Source organism: Peromyscus eremicus, chromosome 3 (assembly GCF_949786415.1).
Source record: "Peromyscus eremicus chromosome 3, PerEre_H2_v1, whole genome shotgun sequence".
Taxonomy (NCBI): Eukaryota; Metazoa; Chordata; class Mammalia; order Rodentia; family Cricetidae; genus Peromyscus; species Peromyscus eremicus.
In genome coordinates, this window is record NC_081418.1 from 54622669 (window position 1) to 54641162 (window position 18494).

Below are 18494 nucleotides of genomic sequence, written 5' to 3' on the forward strand. Positions count from 1 at the left end.
TCAGTTCTCTGAAATCTGAAGAATGGAGACAGTTTCTAGCTTTGCCACAGACAGAAAGTAGTCTAAAGGAATTGGCTTTGGGATAACATAGTGCTCACAATAAAGTATCCCAAGGGGAATATCATATCTACCAAAGTACCATAGTAACAATAAGGTTCTCAACATGTCCAGGGTAGTTGTGGCGCTGAAATTCCATTACTGGAATTGACTACTTACCAAGATTTGCCTCCTGGTGATACCATAGAGAAGGAAGCCAGTAGCGCTCACCTGCCACTGCTCTGAGGCTTTTACTCTTAGGAACTAAAGATGGCCACTCAGGGGGAGGTATTTTCCTTCTACAAATTAAGAGTGGCCAGTTTTCAGTGGACCATCCATGCATCATTGTATTCTCAGACTTGGCAACATCAGAGAGTGATAAATAGCACTGAGATAGGTTAAAAAAAAAAAGTCAGAACTTACAGATGCATCAGGTAATGGAAACTTTCTGACATAGCTGAATGGGAGCTCTGAGCCAGGGCACTCCTTGACTTGAATAGGTACTGGATCACCAAATTTTTATACTTCTGGGGCAATGTAGAAATGTCTGCTCACTGTCTGTCACCAATCCAGTTTTCTTAGTATACTCACATTAAATCATAATTATGGGGTCTACTATTGATACTCACAATGATTGTTGAGGCTGTGGAGGTCACCCCTGGGCCCAGATTACACTCTTTTCATGACACTCAAATTCCTTTCAGGGATCATAGGATGATGAAGGTCAAGATCTCTCAATATTTGATATCTATCCACCCACTTTGTGTGTGTGTGTGTGTGTGTGTGTGTGTGTGTGTGTGTGTGTGTGTGTGTGTTTTGTAGGATGTTTAGAAAAATCTTTGAGCTCTACTTGTTACGTGCAGTTGGACACCTTCCTGCAGAGGTGACAATTAACAATGTATTTGACATTGTCAAATGTTCTATGAGGGAAAAGAACTTTATGTTGAGAACTAATATTGATGATAAAAACCAGTCTATCCACATACAAACCTAGTGTTCTTTGGTAATGTTTGCAAACTTCAAATACAATCAACTCTCCAGAAGTTGGTATGTAAGAGGTGTTTATATTCCTTCTTTCTCCTAAAACACTCAACTCTAAAGGGGGAGTACATTTAAGACAGGTGTTGCTGATCATTCTTATTATTGATGCTTTCCATAATTCTTTCCACGTGTCCCTGGATGTCTCATTCAGTCTTACCCTAGACTTAAAACCTGTCTATACAAACCCTATGACCCTCTACCTTTCACACCAGCATTTCAATAGGCTTTTCCTCATATTCTGCTCTACTTTATCCTTTTGTGGTATATCAGCTCATCAATGACTGTCAGCATTGATGCCCTATAGAACTTCCTGTGTGTTTCAAATATTCAACACATCACGCTTGCTAATAGACTCTTGTCTATGTAGATCCATTATCAGACACATTTTTAATAGTTGAATCATTTTTCTCATGTTGGGAGTTGCCTGGCTTCATGTACCCCATTTATAGCTCAGCGGCAAACATTTCTTTCATGCTGCCATAGATTTGGGTTTCACAATGTTCATAATATTTTGGGGGAACAGCTATTGGGAGTTATCAGTGAAGAAGGTGAAGGTGAAGGAGAACCACAGGTGTGTAATGTGAAAAGCTAAGCTGTGGTGGGCACTCCTCTAACTCTCTGGAATCCCTGGGATGAGTCCAGTGTGATCCCAAGTCCTCCAAGGTGAAGTGGAAGAATGTTTTTCCTTCTTGCTCAGCTTCTTCCTGTGGATTATTCTGGTAAATGAGTAGCTTTGAGCTAGCTACAATGAAGATGGGCCCTGGTGAGTCAAGCTTTGAAGACTGCCTGTTGACCCAGTTCACCAGTTATGTACAACATCCTTCCTTGAAGGGAACTGTTAGTGGATACTTCTTTTCCCATAGGAAAATCAAACTCTAAGTGGGCAGAAATAGACAATCCACTCTCAGGTTCCACTCTGGTAGAAAGAAATTCTTCAAAATGAAAGTAGAAGTGGATTGGAATAGACAGTTGTGATCACAGAATGTCCTGCTGGATCCCTGGCTCCTTGTAAAAGGAAAGGTTGAGGTTGTCATGCACATTTGATGGCACATGTGCCCTTTCCTGCCAGTTGTCTTCTGCCTACAAATTCAAGATATCATATTCTAGCACGGTGTTTTTAAAAAGTCTTTCTTTGTAGCCCATGGGAAAGACTTTCCATTTATGGAAATTTAGGCATGCCAGAAGATAGGTGCCAGTGAGTCTGGCTGGAGTTTCCATATTGTATTAGTAATAACTTACTATCTAGGCTTTCAAGGAGGGCTCTGATCATATTATCTAAATGAAAATGGGAATACAAAATCAGCTAAGGGAATAGAATTCTGCTAAATTAGTTTAGAGATTCTCTGAGATTATTTTGTGTTATCTCTTAAGAGGAGAATTTCTGCATATGTTGAGACCAGATTGTTTTTTTGGACAATCCTGGGCTAATGGAAAAAGTTATAAGTGCTCTTCAAGAAACTCTTATTTTGTTTGTTTATTTTGTTTTGTTTTAAGCCATTTGAGAGTAACATGCTGGATTGATGGCCTGCCACTTCTGAAAAATTTCCCTTCAAAATAGAATATTTAACAGACACAAAATCACAGTGCATACAGTGGTACGATGAAGTTAACCAGGAGATGGCTGCTGCCATCTTCACCTCAGACCAGGAGCAACTTCTTTATTCCTTATTTCTAACTTTCTTATTTTCTTCTATAACAACAGTCTTGCCTCTGCTGAAGTGTTTCTCTGTCTCAGTTAGGGTCTCTATTCCATGAAGAGACACTATGACTGTGGCAACTCTTACAAAGGAAAACCTTTAATTGGAGAGGCTTACATTTTCAGAGGTTTAATCCATCGTCATCATCATCATCATGGTGTGACATGGCAGTTTACAGACAGACATGGTGCTGGAGCTGATGGTCCTACATCTTGATAGGCAGGCAACAGGAAGTGGTTTGAAACTCTGGGTGGTATTTTGAGCATATATGAGACCTCAAAGCCCATCTCCACAATGACATACTTCCTCCGACAAGACCACACACACACACTCCAACAAGGTGACACCTTCTAATAGTGCCACTCCCTTTGGGGCCATTTTCTTTCAAACCACCACATTCCATTCCCTGACTCCCAAAGGGGGCCATATCATAATGCAAAAATTCATTCAGTTCAACTTCAAAAGTCCCCAAAAGTTCAGTCTTTTCTGAGATTCATGTAATTTCCTAACTGTAATCACTTATAAAATCAAAGTCAAAAAGCAGACTACATACTCCCAACATATAATGGCACAGGATATACATTGCCATTCCAAAAAGTAGGGAAGGGAACACAGCAAGAAAATACTGAATAAAAGTGAGACTGAAAACCAGCTAGGTGAACTCCAAACTCTGCATCTCTGTGTCCGATGTCAAGATGCTCTTCAGATCTCCAACTCCATTCAATTTTGTTGACTGCAACACATTTTTTCTCTTGGGCTGGTTCCACTTCCTGTCAGCAGTTCTCCTTGGCAGGTATCCCATGGCTCTGGCATCTCTAATATCTTGGGGTCTCCAAGGCAATCAAGGCTTCAACTTCACAGCTTCACACAATGGCCTCTTTAGGCCTCTATTCAAGGACACCCCTGACACATGCCTGGCCTCAGCAACTTTCCTTAGTCACAGAGGCAAATTCCATAGTCCATTTCTTCTGTCCTTAACTCTAGAACCAAGTGGCTGGAGCTGCCAAGTTCTGCTGCTTACTTGGGCTGGAACATGGTCCTCTGATTCAGTTACATTTTCATCAACTTTCTGCTTTCATTGGTTTTCTTCTGCCAAAGTTTGGCTGTCCTGAACCTGTATCTGTAGACCAGGCTGGCCTCAAACTCAGAGATCCACCAGCCTTTGCCTTCTGAGTGCTGGGATTAAAGACATGCACTACCACACCCTGCTTTAAATTTTTCTTCAATTCCTTTTCACAAGTTGGAAATTTAACTGGGTGGGATCTTGCCCAGAGGTCACCACTCCCTTTATTCTATTTCTTCATCTGCTTATCTCCTTGAATACAGGATTTTGCTCCTTTCCACTTCCTGGTGCTCCTTTTCTCCTCAGCTTACTCTTTTTTATTATGAATCTTTATAAGCATGAACATTAGTAACCACATGACAGAGTCTATACTAGGCTGTTTTGAGATTTCCTCTGCTAATGGAATTAATCCAAATCTCTTCACTTTAGTCTCAGGCAGACTCTTTGGACAAGGGCAAAAAGTAGCCACTTTCTTCACTGAAATATCCTAAGAATCATCTCTAGGCCAGATACTAAAATTCTTCTCCTCTGAAACCACTTGGGTGAGCCCTCCATAGTTCAAATCATGGTCATTGCCATTTCTTCCATACCCTTACTACTACAGCCAACTAAGTAGCACTTAAAGCATCCACTGCTTTCCTAACCCAAAGTATCAGTGTCCAAATTCCTCCAAACAAAAACGTGGTCAGGCCTATCACAGCAAACCTACCCCAGCCCCTGGTTAGTTAGGGTTTCTTTTGTTGTGAAGAGACACCATGATCACACCACCTCTTATAAAGGAAAAATATTTAATTGAGGCAGCTTACATTTTCAGAGGTTTAGTCCATTATTACCATGGTGTGACAAAGTGACATGCTGGCAGACATGGTGCTGGAGCTGACAGTCCTACACTTTGATAGACAGGCAACAGGGAGTGGTCTGAGATGCTGGGTGGTATCTTGAGCATATATGAGACCTCAAAGCCCACCTCCACAGTGACACACTTCCTCCAACAAGTCCACACCTACTCCAACAAGGCCATACCTCCTAATAGTGCCACTCCCTTTGGGGGTCATTTTCTTTTAAACCACCATACTCTGTTTGACAATCTGAAAACATCCCTTAAGTTGTCCTTAATTTTCATAGTCTGATACTGTTCAAGGTTATAGGAAGATTATCATTTTACTTTAATTTCTCTTTCCAGATGAGTCCTCATGACTTAGTTTAGCTGATGCACCTTGGTGCCGATATTTGAACATGACAGTTGCTACTTACCTATTATATAGTGCACAGTTTTGATTTATTTTATCTCTGGTGGAATATTTAATCACTTGATCAAAGTGAGTTCGGCTGTGCTCCTCTGTATGGGAAAAAATGTTTTTCCAGACATGATTTTGAAATTGTAGTTATTCCATTTCTTATCATTCCTTCAACTTACGAATCAGTATTTTTTCTGTTTCAGCCAATATGTCATACTACAGTGATTTTACTTATACTGATGCTCCTGCAGGCTCTCCAAGCAAACTTGTGCATCCTTTGAGCCATCTTTGTCTTTCTCTGAGTACCTTCTTCCTCAGTAGCATAGCCCAAAGCATATAAACTTTACCTGCACAGTACCTGGGATAGCTGTTTCTCCTGAGATTTTACAGCGTCTCATAAAATGTAGTAGAATGGTGTTTAGAAACCAGTACTGGGCACCAGAGGAGCTCCTTGCTTTTGAGAGGTCTTGCTCTTGGACATTCTCACAGTTAACAATGCTAAGAAACATAACTATAAGTGACTATATGTATATGTAAATATTCCTTAATATCTACATTCATACACACGTGAATTTTATATGTGTATATATGCAAGCATATGAATCAAGTCAATATCTCCAGTTTCATCATAGCACTATAGGATTTATTTAAGTTAGTTTTATTCTCATGTATGTAGTCTTTTTTTCAAAAATAAGAAAACTTAGTCAATATACTTAATACATCTGTCACAATCTGCCTCTCAGCCCCTTTGCCTCATAGTTAAACTTTCACCAGTGGCCCTTCCTTTTGTGTAGGTGATGCCCACACTACTCTCACTGGATCTGATATCCCTTGCTGGACCCCACCCTAACCCATGCCTGTGTGCTTGCCCTCATACTCATGAGGCCACAGCACCTGTATAGATACTCTATTCATCAAACTCTGGCTCTCTGTTAGTACTTGGTCTCTTCTTAGTGCATACTTTTTGTAAACCCTGACTTGGCTCCAGTATACCACCCTTCCTATGGACACCTTCCTCACTTGTATCTGCCACGGACTCTGGTCACTATAGCTACCTACCTATCATCTTGCTCACTCTTATATAAATGCCCGTTTTGCCTGGCCCATTACAAAGCTTTTGCATTAATGAGGAAAGCAGAGAGAATGGAAGAGGATGTGGAAGAAGAGATGTTCAGTGTTTAATCATGTTTTATAGATTCAGTTTCTGGTAATTAGTACCAATTTGAGACTTTAAACTTACAACGTTTTGTAGAATTTGTCTAACTATAATTTAACTTGAAGTATCAATGCATATATTAAGTCCCAAATAAGTTTTATTTATATTCATTAACTCAAATTATAAGAAAAGCAATGTGAAATGGAGCTTAGCAGTAGCTACTTATGAGAACTTATTTTCTGCAAGTCTTAGCCATCATGTAACTCCTTTACTTACAAATGGCTGTTTAAGTGTGTATATACAAATAGAATGTGTGTGTTTTGAAATGAATAATGAGAAAACACAGGCTCTAGAAAATCATATGCCTTATCATTGAGGGCTATTGCAAATTTTGTGTTCCAAGCAAAAATGATCTTAAACGTCATCTTACAAATATTTATTTTAAAAGACCAAAAATCACTAAAGAGAGAAGCCAGGCTACTGTTTGTAAAGAAATTGTGTGGCGTATGTTTGCAGCTTTAGGGCCCCTGTATACCATCTCCTTAACTAAACCATTTAGCTGGTGTTTGACAAAGACTTTGAAAACCAGTGAAACATAAATAACTTCATAAAATAATGGTTTTGGTATTTAGTTAACTTTTTAAAAATATAGCTATTGTTTAATAGCAAAGTGGCTGTCGTTAAGTGCCAACTAGCTTTAAATATCATGCTTATTCTCTTCGGTAACGACAGGTGGGGGCAGCTCATCATTTCTGCTCACCCCAGAATTGATTCTGAGCAAACTTCTTGAAGGTCTGGAAATGAAAGCGTTTGACGTGGCTGTAAACTACATTAGCAAAAAAGATTGAGTATGCATGTGCTTCTCAGAACCCGCTCCTTACTCACCTCATTTCCAATTAAACAGCATTGAGCATTGCTGCACAGCTGTAAAACCTGGTGGTTCTGTCAGGAGAGCACTTGCTCACCAGCTTTCTGTCAGGCTGTAACCAAATAAAGCCTCACTAGAACAGCCTTTGCTTGCTCCCAGGTCTACAGTTATGCCCCTCACAGGATGCCATCATCTCCATGGCCAGACATAATCACTTTGTCACCATGGTCAGCCTGCACCCAAGATTTATAACGCAAGTTCATCTAATTCAGTATTAATTCATAATTATTTCCTTCGATCTGTTTTTCAATCCACCAATAGCTATTAAAAGACCAACAAGCTGCTCAAAATAATGACTAATGGCATGTACTAGAGGGGCAAAAGGGGGATCAAAGTAGATCTCTGCCACATAAGTCACTGTTAGATGGAGGTGTAAGATTTTTATACCCAGTCTCATAATTTTAAGTTCTGAGGTAGAACAAGTAAAGGTTACTTACATTATTGATTTTAATTAAGCAAGAGTAAGAAAACTATTAAAAAGCATGAAAAATGTTTATTCCTTTTTCATCGACAAATGGTAATTATCGGAATAAAACAAGCCATTTGTGCTATTTGGAATCATATAGTTGAAAAGTGGTAGAATACCAAGGCTAATTTTAGTTACTTTTGAATGTGATTGATGTTACTTCAGCAGTCTAATAAGGATTTAAACGATCATAAAATAGATATACCTATAATTGATAATCTACTATGTATATTCCATAAAATTTGTTACTTCCTTCTTTGCAGCAAATCTATTGGGTATTCTTAATCAGAACCTTCACATGATTTTCTTTCTTGTTATACTAAAGACTTAAGATACTAATGGATAAGAACATGTGTTGGTGAACTGAAGTTGAAAGTACGCTAAAATCTAAATAAGTAAACACATTAAAAAAAGTTTAAAAAAGATAGAAGCTGTGAACTCAAGCAAGAGCAACGGGGGATGCAGAGGGAGGAATGTAAGGGGGGAAGGGAAAGGGCAAATGATGTAATCATAGTTTAATTGAAAAGAATAAGATGAATTGAAAGAGAAAAAAATCCACTTTCCTAAGAGATTTTATCTTAAAATATTCAAAATTATCCATCAAAAGGTAAAAAATTTAGACCAATATTTAAAGCTGAAATTTTGTTTATTTTCAAATTTATTAAACTTTACTCAATTTTATTTTTAAAGTTTAACATTGAGTTCTGGTTTCCCAAATAAACAAAATATAATTACTATAAGTAAGTTTAAGAATAACATTATTATATATTATTATAATGACAGGATAATACATTAACACTGTGGATAGCTTCTAGTCGCGGTAATTGTTGCAAATGCCATGCTAAATTATGAGCACTCAGAGAAAACTACAAATTGGATCACTAATTGAGACAAGGAAAGGGACAGCGGGCTGTCCTGGGAAATGGAGCTTTGCTCTTTAAGACTCCATTGCAACCACACAAACAGGCGTGGGGCTTTGACATGTTAATTTATCTCACCTCTTACTTACCTCAGCCTCTCAAAGGCCCCTGTAATTTTTTTAACATAATTTCTTTGTTGATTCTTTGGGAATTTCACACCATGCACTCCAATTCCACTCATCACCTAGTTCCCCCCCCCATCCTCCCCTCACCTCTGCAGTGCGCCCCCCTGAAAGAAAATTTAAAAAATTAAAACCAAACCAAGCCAAAATGAGCAAACAAAAACAAAAGAAAAACCTCTTCACCCTCTGTCTTTCCTACCTCTCCAATACCTCCCCATTAGTTTTAGTGGCATTGGAAGCTGTGGTGTGTCACATAGTATATCCTTCTGCTCAATCAGCCTTACTGCAAATGTTCATTGCAGTGAGTCATTTGGTCTGGTTCAAGGTCTCTGGTTTCTGGTACACCATCATTGTTAGATCCTCACTGAAACTCCTCTCAGATATCTTGCTATTGCTCCAAGTCATGGAGATCCTGTGAGTATAGTTCCACAGAACTAGGCTCCTGCAGGACATAGATCCGGCAGATGATAGAGTTGGCCATCCCAAGACCCTCGATGTGGGCCTGGATGGCAGCTTAACTGGTGAGACCAGACCACTGGGTGTTGTATGATATTTTGTTTGTATTCTGAAAAGTAGGGCTTACCTGGAGATCAGAGGGCAGAGCTAGCCACTAGTTAACATAGAGACCAGGCAGTGGTGGCACACACCTGTAACTCCAGCACTTGGGAGAAGGAAGCAGGAACATCAGGAGTTGAAGGCCACCCAGGGGTACACAGATTGAACCAGTCTAAAAGAGAAACAGAGCCTGGTGATGGTGGCTCACACCTTTTATCCCAGCACATGAGAGGCTCAAGCCTTTAATCCCAGTACAAGGGAGGTAGAGACAGGAATATAAGGCAAGTGGAGACAGGATTTCCCCGATTCAGTCTGAGATTCTGTAGAGGTAAGAAGTCTCTAGTGTCTGGCTGTTCTGCTTCTCTGATCTTTTAGCTTTCACCCTGATATCTGACTCCAGTTTTTTTTTTAAATTTTTTTATTAAGACTAATTAAAATTGGGAATAAGTCTCCCTCAAGACCCAGCTATACCACTCTTGGGCATGTACCCAAGGAATGCTCAATCTTACCACAAGGACACATGCTCAACTATGTTCATAGCAGCATTATTCGTAATAGCAAGAACCTGGAAACAACCTAGATGCCCTTCAACTGAAGAATGGATAAAGAAAATGTGGCACATATACACAATGGAGTACTACTCAGCAGTAAAAAATAATATCATGAAATTTGCAGGCAAATGGATGGAACTAGAAAATATCCTGAGTGAGATAACCCAGACTCAGAAGGACAAACATAGTATGTGCTCACTCATAAGTGGATACTGGATGTGAGGGAAGGGATGGCCAGACTGCAGCCCACAGCTCCAGAGAGGCTAGCTAACAGGGAAAGACCGTAGGAGGGACACATGGATAACCCAGCGAAGGAGAAGTGGATGAAATCTACATGAGCGGACTGGGTGTAGAGGGTGTTGCGGAGGGCGGGGAGTGGGGGATGAGAACATAGGGAAATAGGAGGGTTGAGCTAGAACAGGGACAGAATGGGAGGGCAGGGAGGGAGATACCATGACAGATGAGGACATCATGGGAATAAGAAGAGGCAGGGTGCTGGGGAGGCTCTCAGGAATCCTTAAGGATGACCCCACCTTGGTCTGCTGGCAGTGGTCCAGAGGGTGCCTGGACTAGTCTACTCTGGTGACCTGTCTAGCGAATAACCTAATTGTCATCATAGAGCCTTTTCCCAGTGACTGATGGAGGCAGATGCAGAGATTCACAGCCAGGTACCAGGCTGAGCTCCGGGAATCCAATTGATGAGAAAAAGGAGGGATTCTGCAGGCGGGGGACATCGAGGTCATGATAGGAAGACATGCAGAGATGACCAGCCACACTAGTGGAAGCCCATGAACTATAGACTAGTGGCTGTGGAGTCCCCATGGGACTGGACTAGGCCCTCTGGATATGGAAGACGGTTGTTTGGCTCGAACTGTTTGGGGGGCATCCAGGCAGGAGGATCGGGATCTGTGGTGGTATTGTGTTCCCCCAAATATTGTGCACCCTAATAAACTTATCTGGGGTCAGAGAACAGAACAGCCACTAGATATAGAGGCCAGAAAATAGTGGCACACAAGCCTTTAATCCTAGCATTCCAGAGGCAGAGATCCGCCTGGATCTCTGAGTTCAAGGCCACACTGGAAACAGCTAGGCATGGTGACTCACATACCTTTAATCCCAGGAAGTGATGGCAGAAAGCAGAAAGGTATATAAGGTGTGAGGACCAGGAACTAGAGTCTGGTTAAGCTTTCAGGCTTTTGAGCAGCAGTTCAGCTGAGATTCATTCTGGATGAGGATTCAGAAGCTTCGAGTCTGAGGAAACAGGATCAACTGAGGAACTGGTGAGGTGAGGTGGCTTTGGCTTGTTCTGCTTCTCTGATCTTCCAGCATTCACCCCAATACCTGGCTCCAGGTTTGTTTTTATTAATAAGACCTTTCTAAGATTCCTGCTACAGGGATCGTCCCTGGTGCATGGGCAGGCTTTTGGGAATCCAGTGCCTGTGGTATACTGCCTTGCACAGCTTTGGTGCAGTGGGAAGAAGCTTGGACCTGCCTAAGCTCAGTGTGCCGGGCTCTGCTGACTCCCCTTGATTTGGAGGATGTGGGGATGTGGGGTGGCTTGGGAGGGAGGGCTGGGGGTGGGAGGAGGGAGGAGGTGGGATCTATGGGTGGTATGTAGAGTGAGTAGAAAATTTCTTAATAAAAAAAAAAAAAGACTAATTAGGATCACCCTTCAACTGGGGCTGCCCAACTCCGGCAAGCCAGCTCTTCTATGCCTATGCCATCAGGGTCAGTTTTTTTTTTTAATTTTATTTTATAATTTAATTTTACATATCAGCCATAGATTCCCTTGTTCTCCGCCCCCCCCCCAACGCCTTTCCCCAGCCCACCCCCCATTCCTATCTCCTCCATGGCAAAGACTCCCCTGAGGATTGAGTTCAACTTGGTAGACTCAGTCCAGGCAGGTCCAGTCCCCTCCTCCCAGGCTGAGTCAAGTGTCCCTGCATAGGCCCCAGGTTCCAAACAGCCAGCTCATGTACTGAGGACAGGTCCCGGTCCCACTGCCTGGATGCCTCCCAAACAGATCAAGCTAATCAACTGTCTCATTTATCCAGAGGGCCTGATCCAGTTGGGGGCTCCTCAGCCATTGGGAATCAATCTCCCCCAAGATCCAGCTATACCACTCTTGGGCATATACCCAAGGAATGCTCAATCATACCACAAGGGCACTTGCTCAGCTATGTTCATATCAGCGTTATTTGTAATAGCCAGAACCTGGAAACAACCTAGATGCCCTTCAACTGAAGAATGGATAAAGAAAATGTGGTACATATACACAATGGAATACTACTCAGCAGAGAAAAACAATGACATCATGAGGTTTGCAGGCAAATGGATGGAACTAGAAAAAATCATCCTGAGTGAGGTAACCCAGACTCAGAAAGACAAACATGGTATGTACTCACTCGGTATGTACTCACTCATAGGAGGATACTAGATCTAAAGCAGGGATGACTGGACAGCTACTCACAATTCCGGGGAGGCTACCTAGAGATCAGGACCCCAGGAAAGACACAGGGATTGCCCAATGACAGAGAAAGGGTCAGTTTTCTCCTGAGTGGAGGAGGAGGCTGGGGAGAGCTCTCCCGTGAGGGTCGATACCAGCTCTCTTGGTGCAGTTTCTATAGAGGGGCAGGGCTAGCTTTCCCAGGGCCAGCAAAGCTTAGCATGGCCCTCTGAGTTCATCATGCACGGTTCCTATGACCCCTAAGCTAACATGGGCCACAGACATCAACACAGACCCCAGCTGCATCAGTACCACAGACCTAGACTTGGTCCATGGCGGCAGCTTGGGCCCAGACAACACCTTGGCTCTGAGTGGCAACATAGGCCACTCAGATCAGCATGGCTTTGGCAGCAACACAGTCCTGGGACACCAATAATGCCACAATTTGGGGCCCAGACCCTGGACTTCTATGTGGCCTTTGGTGGCACACAGGTCTTGGATTTCAACATAGACCCTGGCTGGGGTAAGTCCATGGACTCAGACATGGTGCTCAGCAGCAGCGGGGCCTGGATGTTACAATTGACCCTGGTTACTCAGATCGGCATGGCCCCAGAGGCAGTATGGCCCTCCAACACCAACATGGCCCCAGGTGCTCCCAGACCTTGGACATCTGCAAGGCCTTTAATGGTAACAGGAGCCATGGACATCAACACAGACCCTGGTTGCAATAGGGCCATGTCTGGGTACATGGCCCTAAGCTGCAGCTCTGGTCAGAACATCACCATGGTACCAGGTAGCAGCACAGGCCACTCAGATCTGTATAACTCCACTGCAGCATAGTCCTCTATTTAAAGCATCCAACAGTGGCAGATGCAAATCCCTTATAGAATTATTAGCTGTAGTCAAGAGCTCCATGGAAAAGGAAGATGGTGGTGCAATGATACTCACCAAAGTGGATATTCAGGCTGTGGTTGCTCTTTGCCACCATTATCCAAAGGATTCCATGTTAGAGATATTCCCACATTATAGGGCAGAATGTGGGTATTTGTGTCACACATAGTGAGCGGTCTTCTTGCCTGTGACTAAGTGATTCTGGTAATTTGTGAACTGGAGAAATATTAATCAACTTCAGACAAAACTTTGAAGATTAGATGGAAAATGAATCTAGGCTTGGAGGACATACAGGATTTATACAGGAAACAAAGTAAAACACCATTAAAAACAAAACAACAATAAAAAATGAAAACAGGCAAAGAGCTTCTTCCTGGCCCAAAGTAACTTGAATATAGAGAGCAGCTTTGTTGTGACAATACCTGCCTGAAAAGGTCTGAGGGATTCTGCTTTACAGTGATGGAGGCTCTTGGAAACCCCATGAGGATGTGAACAAAATGGGATTTTACTGTACGAATTAGCTGATTGGTCTACAGGCTGACTGTGACATGATGATAGCAATATCTGGGGCTTAGATAACAGCTGGAAGTACAGATGATATTGACAAATGAAATCTGAGAAAGATCAGTTAGAAATATACTACAACAAATCTAAGAGGGATTGATAAAGGCCAGGGTAGGATGGGGCTGAAGGAAAAAAGGATGATTTGGAGAATGCCTTGGGAGGAGATAGACAGGGTTATGCCTGTTTTACTTTCTTTTGGATTTAAACTTTAAAAAAGAAATGTTCTTTTTTAGTTAAGAAAAGTGTTTAAGTCAAGAGGTGCATGTAAGGGCTCGCTAAGGCTAGAGAATGTGGAAGCTCTTCTTTACACCTTTCCTCCTGGACTTCACTCCACGATTTCCCTCACTGGCTTTCCTAAATCTCTTATTTCCCTTCCTGTACTGTGGTCCCCAAGACAAAGCTTAAAGTTACAGACAGCAATTGAAGAGATGCCAATTCAATATGATGGAGAATCAACAGTATTATGAAGCATTTCTTAACTAAGAGGCAGACAATCCTTCTACACTCAGGCAGAATGATTAGCCTAACCTGTATTTGCTGCTTTTCTAAGGTGTAATAAACAGGTTCAATTCTCACCAAAAGCTCAAATCTGGCTACATGACAGTTCAGGCCCTCAAATGGATTAGATAGCATTGATGTTTTTGTAGGGACACTAGAATATTCTATGTCAATAATAGGGTCCCAATCATCCTCATGCCAGATATAGGTTTCCTTTGTAAAAGTCTTTTGTCTGTCAACAATTTGGTCTGTCTTGGGCTCTGAGCATTTGTTAATGGAGCTGATTTTCAAAATCAGTGAACAACTTCAGTGTATATGATCCTCTCTCTTGTATACCATACTACATTTGTCATTCCATAAATGGGTAAAATGGTCTAAAATATTACCTAAATTTACATCTAACTTGTGTGTTAGTGTTCTTGGTGTTTGGTCTCTGACAGACATACTTTATTACATTGAGGTAAAATGTTTTCAGACTCACTATTTGAAACAATAGGGGACTTTTAAGGCACTGGAACACAGGAGGAGTTGGAATGAGAGGTGGAAATGGTGTAAATGCAGTACTCATGTATGACATGGTCAAATATAAAAAAAATTTAAAAATATCATGAAAGCACAATCTGGGTATGATGAGACATACTATATTCCTAGCACTTGTAAGGTAAAGGCAGGAGCATCAAGAATTCAAGATCTTCCTTCCCTATAGAATGAGTTCTAATACAACCAGAGATAAGTGTTGTCTCAAACAACAAAATTGCAAACAAAACTAATGTGAACATAGGTACGTCGTTTGTTAAAAATTAATATAGATGATGTTTATTTTGTGTACTTTTGTGTTTCACTTAAATGCAAATATCTGAGATTCATGCCCTAGGAGCACGTATGTTTATACCTGGCCTAGCAAACCACTGCTCTGCTTTCTTTTGCTATTGATTCTGAAAGTAGAATCAGAATTACTCAAAGAAATCATGTGGGCACAGGATTGTTGCCAAAACATTATGGGGGACTAGGGAGAAGACACAGTGGCTGAGAGTGCGGATGCTCTTCCCATGGAGCAGAGTTTGGATCCCAGCACCCATCTCAGGTGGCTCACAAGTGCCTGAAACTCCAGCTCCAGGGGACTCAAAGTCTTCTTCTGGCCTCTGCAGGTACCTGCTCTCAAGTGGCATTCACTCACCTATACACAAACAGATACACATAACAAAAAATTAGAAATATGTTTAAAAAAGAAAAAGAACATATGGGAAAGAAAATAAAATCTAATAAAATTTCTGAATTGTGTTTTGAATGAATAGCAATTAAGCTAATAAAAAGTTTTAACAAAGGCTAGAAATTTGAGTCTGTTATGACTCTGCAATCCTCTCCCCACCAGTTACAAGTGGAATTCATATAAAATTTACAGTGCATTTATACCATATAAAATCAAGTGGTGTTGCAATATTCACATTTTTCAACTGAAATTATTGCCATTAAAAGCTTTGCCTGCTCCAAACATCCAGACAGCAAGCACTGGTCAGTGCTAAAGGACTCCAGGAGGTTCTTCTTATTGTAAATAAATTGCTTTAATTAAAACCTTATTATAAAGAACTTGCAAATCAAGAAAAGCATGAACCAATATTAACCAGATCCAAAGTCTGCACATCTCAATGAACTTCATTACAGTTAGAATAATCATTCTGAAGCTGTATTGCTTCACACAAGATTTTACTCTTGTTCTTATCTACCACTTTGCAGTATGAATCTAAGCCTGCCTTAGTAGTTCAATATCTATCCTCTTTAGGTGGCCTAAGGAAAATGCCAAAAGCTATTTCTTGGTTCAGAGAGCATGCACAGTGTTTCAAGGAAGGCTAGATGATCACCTTCATGAGCCAGGCTATAAATATATAATGCACAGTGGAGTCAGGTTCCTACAGGAGGAGGGCTCTTTACACACTCAGTTCTGTAGAGTCAGGCTCCCGATTCTCGTAGAGAGATGGTGGGAGTTTAGAGGCCCTGTACTCACTACAATTCTTTCACTGGCACAGCACCATCCATAGACCTCATGACCAAACTGTGTGGCATGACTACTATGTGTCACCATGCACTTGAATGACAAAGTCTTAGGCATGAAGATGACTTAGTTAAATGCCTAGTTATTGTTAGGTTTTTAGTTGAATGATGCATTTGTAAGGAACATGAAATGTGCTCACTGAGAGTGTTGCTCATTTACACAACTATCTGTAGTCTCCATTGAACTTGGCGCACACAATTTTTATATCAGCACCTTTGCTACTGCTGTAACAGCATTGTGAATCGTCAAACACAGTTTTTCCATGCCATTTTATCTTTCTGTCTAGTATGAGATATTGCAATTTTTATATCTGTGTATAGAGCTGTCGCTGAAAATTTTATCTCAAGTCCCAGCTTTTGGATATTTGGAATTTTATTCATCCTAAGCATGCATATGTGTGATCTCTATTGCTTTTTCAATAGATCTCTAAAAGGCTTGTTTAAGATGACAATTGCTACAGAATCAGCTAGTGTGCACCCAAAATATGTGCTGTACTTTCCAGGGTTCAGGGTAATCATGAGAAAACAGCTCCCTAGCCTAAGCTACGTGTCCCCAGACCTTTCTAAGCAGGTGGTGAGAACTGTGTGATGAATCTTTGCCAGTACCATCCTAGCAGAAGCAAGGTGCCTCATTTCTAGAGGGGATTCTAGGAAAGGGCACATCTTTACCATGTTCCCTTTCTCAGTTTGTGGGCTGTTTGGCAGATTCTATGTAAAGGGCCATGTGAAAATTATTTTAAGAGTGGCTTCCTACACAGTTTCTGCCTGCAGCTATGCACATCTGCTCTGGTTATGCAAGCAGACCAACACCATATAAACAAAAGGGCCATGCATTGCTACCCTCGGGATAGGGGTTCCTGGTGACAGCGATTAGAAGCAACCAGGGTACCCGAGTCACTGCTGGGGGTACAGCTCTGAGAATGCAGGCATGACCTCAGTTTGTTGTTTATTTGACAAGATCTAAGTTTCTGTGTGTTAAATAATGAAAATTTAGAGATTCACAAATGTACTTGTGTCACGTTTACCGTTGCCCTAACACCAAATCCAGCACAAGAGGTAGAGCTATCTCCACAGAATTATTCCTAAATGGGAGTTATATTTTTGCTACCTTAATAAAAGAAACAGATCTACCAGATGGCCATTATAAGCATTCAGAACTAGAAGGATTTTTCTGAATAATATATTTTCTCCAAATAGTATTTTTACTGCTTAAAAGAAAGCAAATGGCAGTGTCCCCTGTAATGTAATAGATTTTGTTCAAACTCAAATATAAGGTGACCCTTTTTCCAGGGGACAATTTTAGGGGGAAAGTCACTTTATATTTCAGTGAATGAGGCTCATTACTTTTGTAGCTTTTATGAAACCAGGTGTTGGGAACCAAAAAAAAAAAAAAAGAAAAAAAAATCAGTGTCAGAGAGAATTGTATCAAAATCCAGGTGAAATTAAAACATTTTCTTTTCTCAATAACAACGATTGTGTTTAATAGTGGAAAGAACATAGACTAAGTTAGAACAGACCTTGACAAAATATTAGACCCAACTTTAAACAGCTCATTGAACCTCTCCAAGTCTGATTGTTTACTTAGAAGTGAGGAATCTAACATCATGGAAATGGCTTGAATATTAAATAAGATGTGCAAACAGTGCCTACATAATCTTAGTTCTATCCACAATAGACCCATTTTCTTATTCCCATAGACACTGAGCAACACATCTTACCATGCGCTGTTGTGATACAATTTAAGCAAACTTCCGTCCAAAGAATATTAATAACATCATGAGATGAGCTGCCAACTGAGAGATGCTGATTTCAAAACAACAGGTGAGCCAGATTTAGAAAAAAAAATATTCATAGTCCATACATCCTAAAGGGCTTGTGTCTGGGATATAAAAATAAACCCCATAATAAATGCTCAGGTGGCATATAAAACAGTTTAAAAGAAGTAAAAACTTGAACAGACAGTTGGCAAAATAAGATTGTATTAGGCACAAAATAAGATTGTATTAGGCAGCATTCTCTAAAAGAACAGAAGTGATATAGTGTGTGTGTGTGTGTGTGTGTGTGTGTGTATGCATATACATATGTATATATTTATAATGAAGATGATTTCCAAGAATGGCTTATAACCTATATATCTGAGTAGCACAAGGAATGCTTTATACACACCAGAGAAGCTGAAAACCCAATACCTGGCCAGTGCATGAAATTCAGTCCCTCTTTAGCCCCAATTTAGTTCTAAAGGCCTGGAAGAATCCCAGAGAGTCACTAGTCTT

The 18494-nt window shown here is 40.9% G+C and overlaps 1 long non-coding RNA gene across 1 annotated transcript in view; it reads left to right on the forward strand.

Annotated features, from left to right (window-relative positions):
* The window catches only part of LOC131906856 (uncharacterized), a 140278-nt gene extending 122278 nt beyond the window's left edge, over positions 1 to 18000 (forward strand). The window contains exon 4 of the long non-coding RNA XR_009378214.1: positions 17919 to 18000. This is a non-coding gene — a long non-coding RNA (uncharacterized LOC131906856). The remainder of the gene's footprint in view (positions 1 to 17918) is intronic.
* The last annotated feature ends 494 nt before the right edge of the window (positions 18001 to 18494 follow it).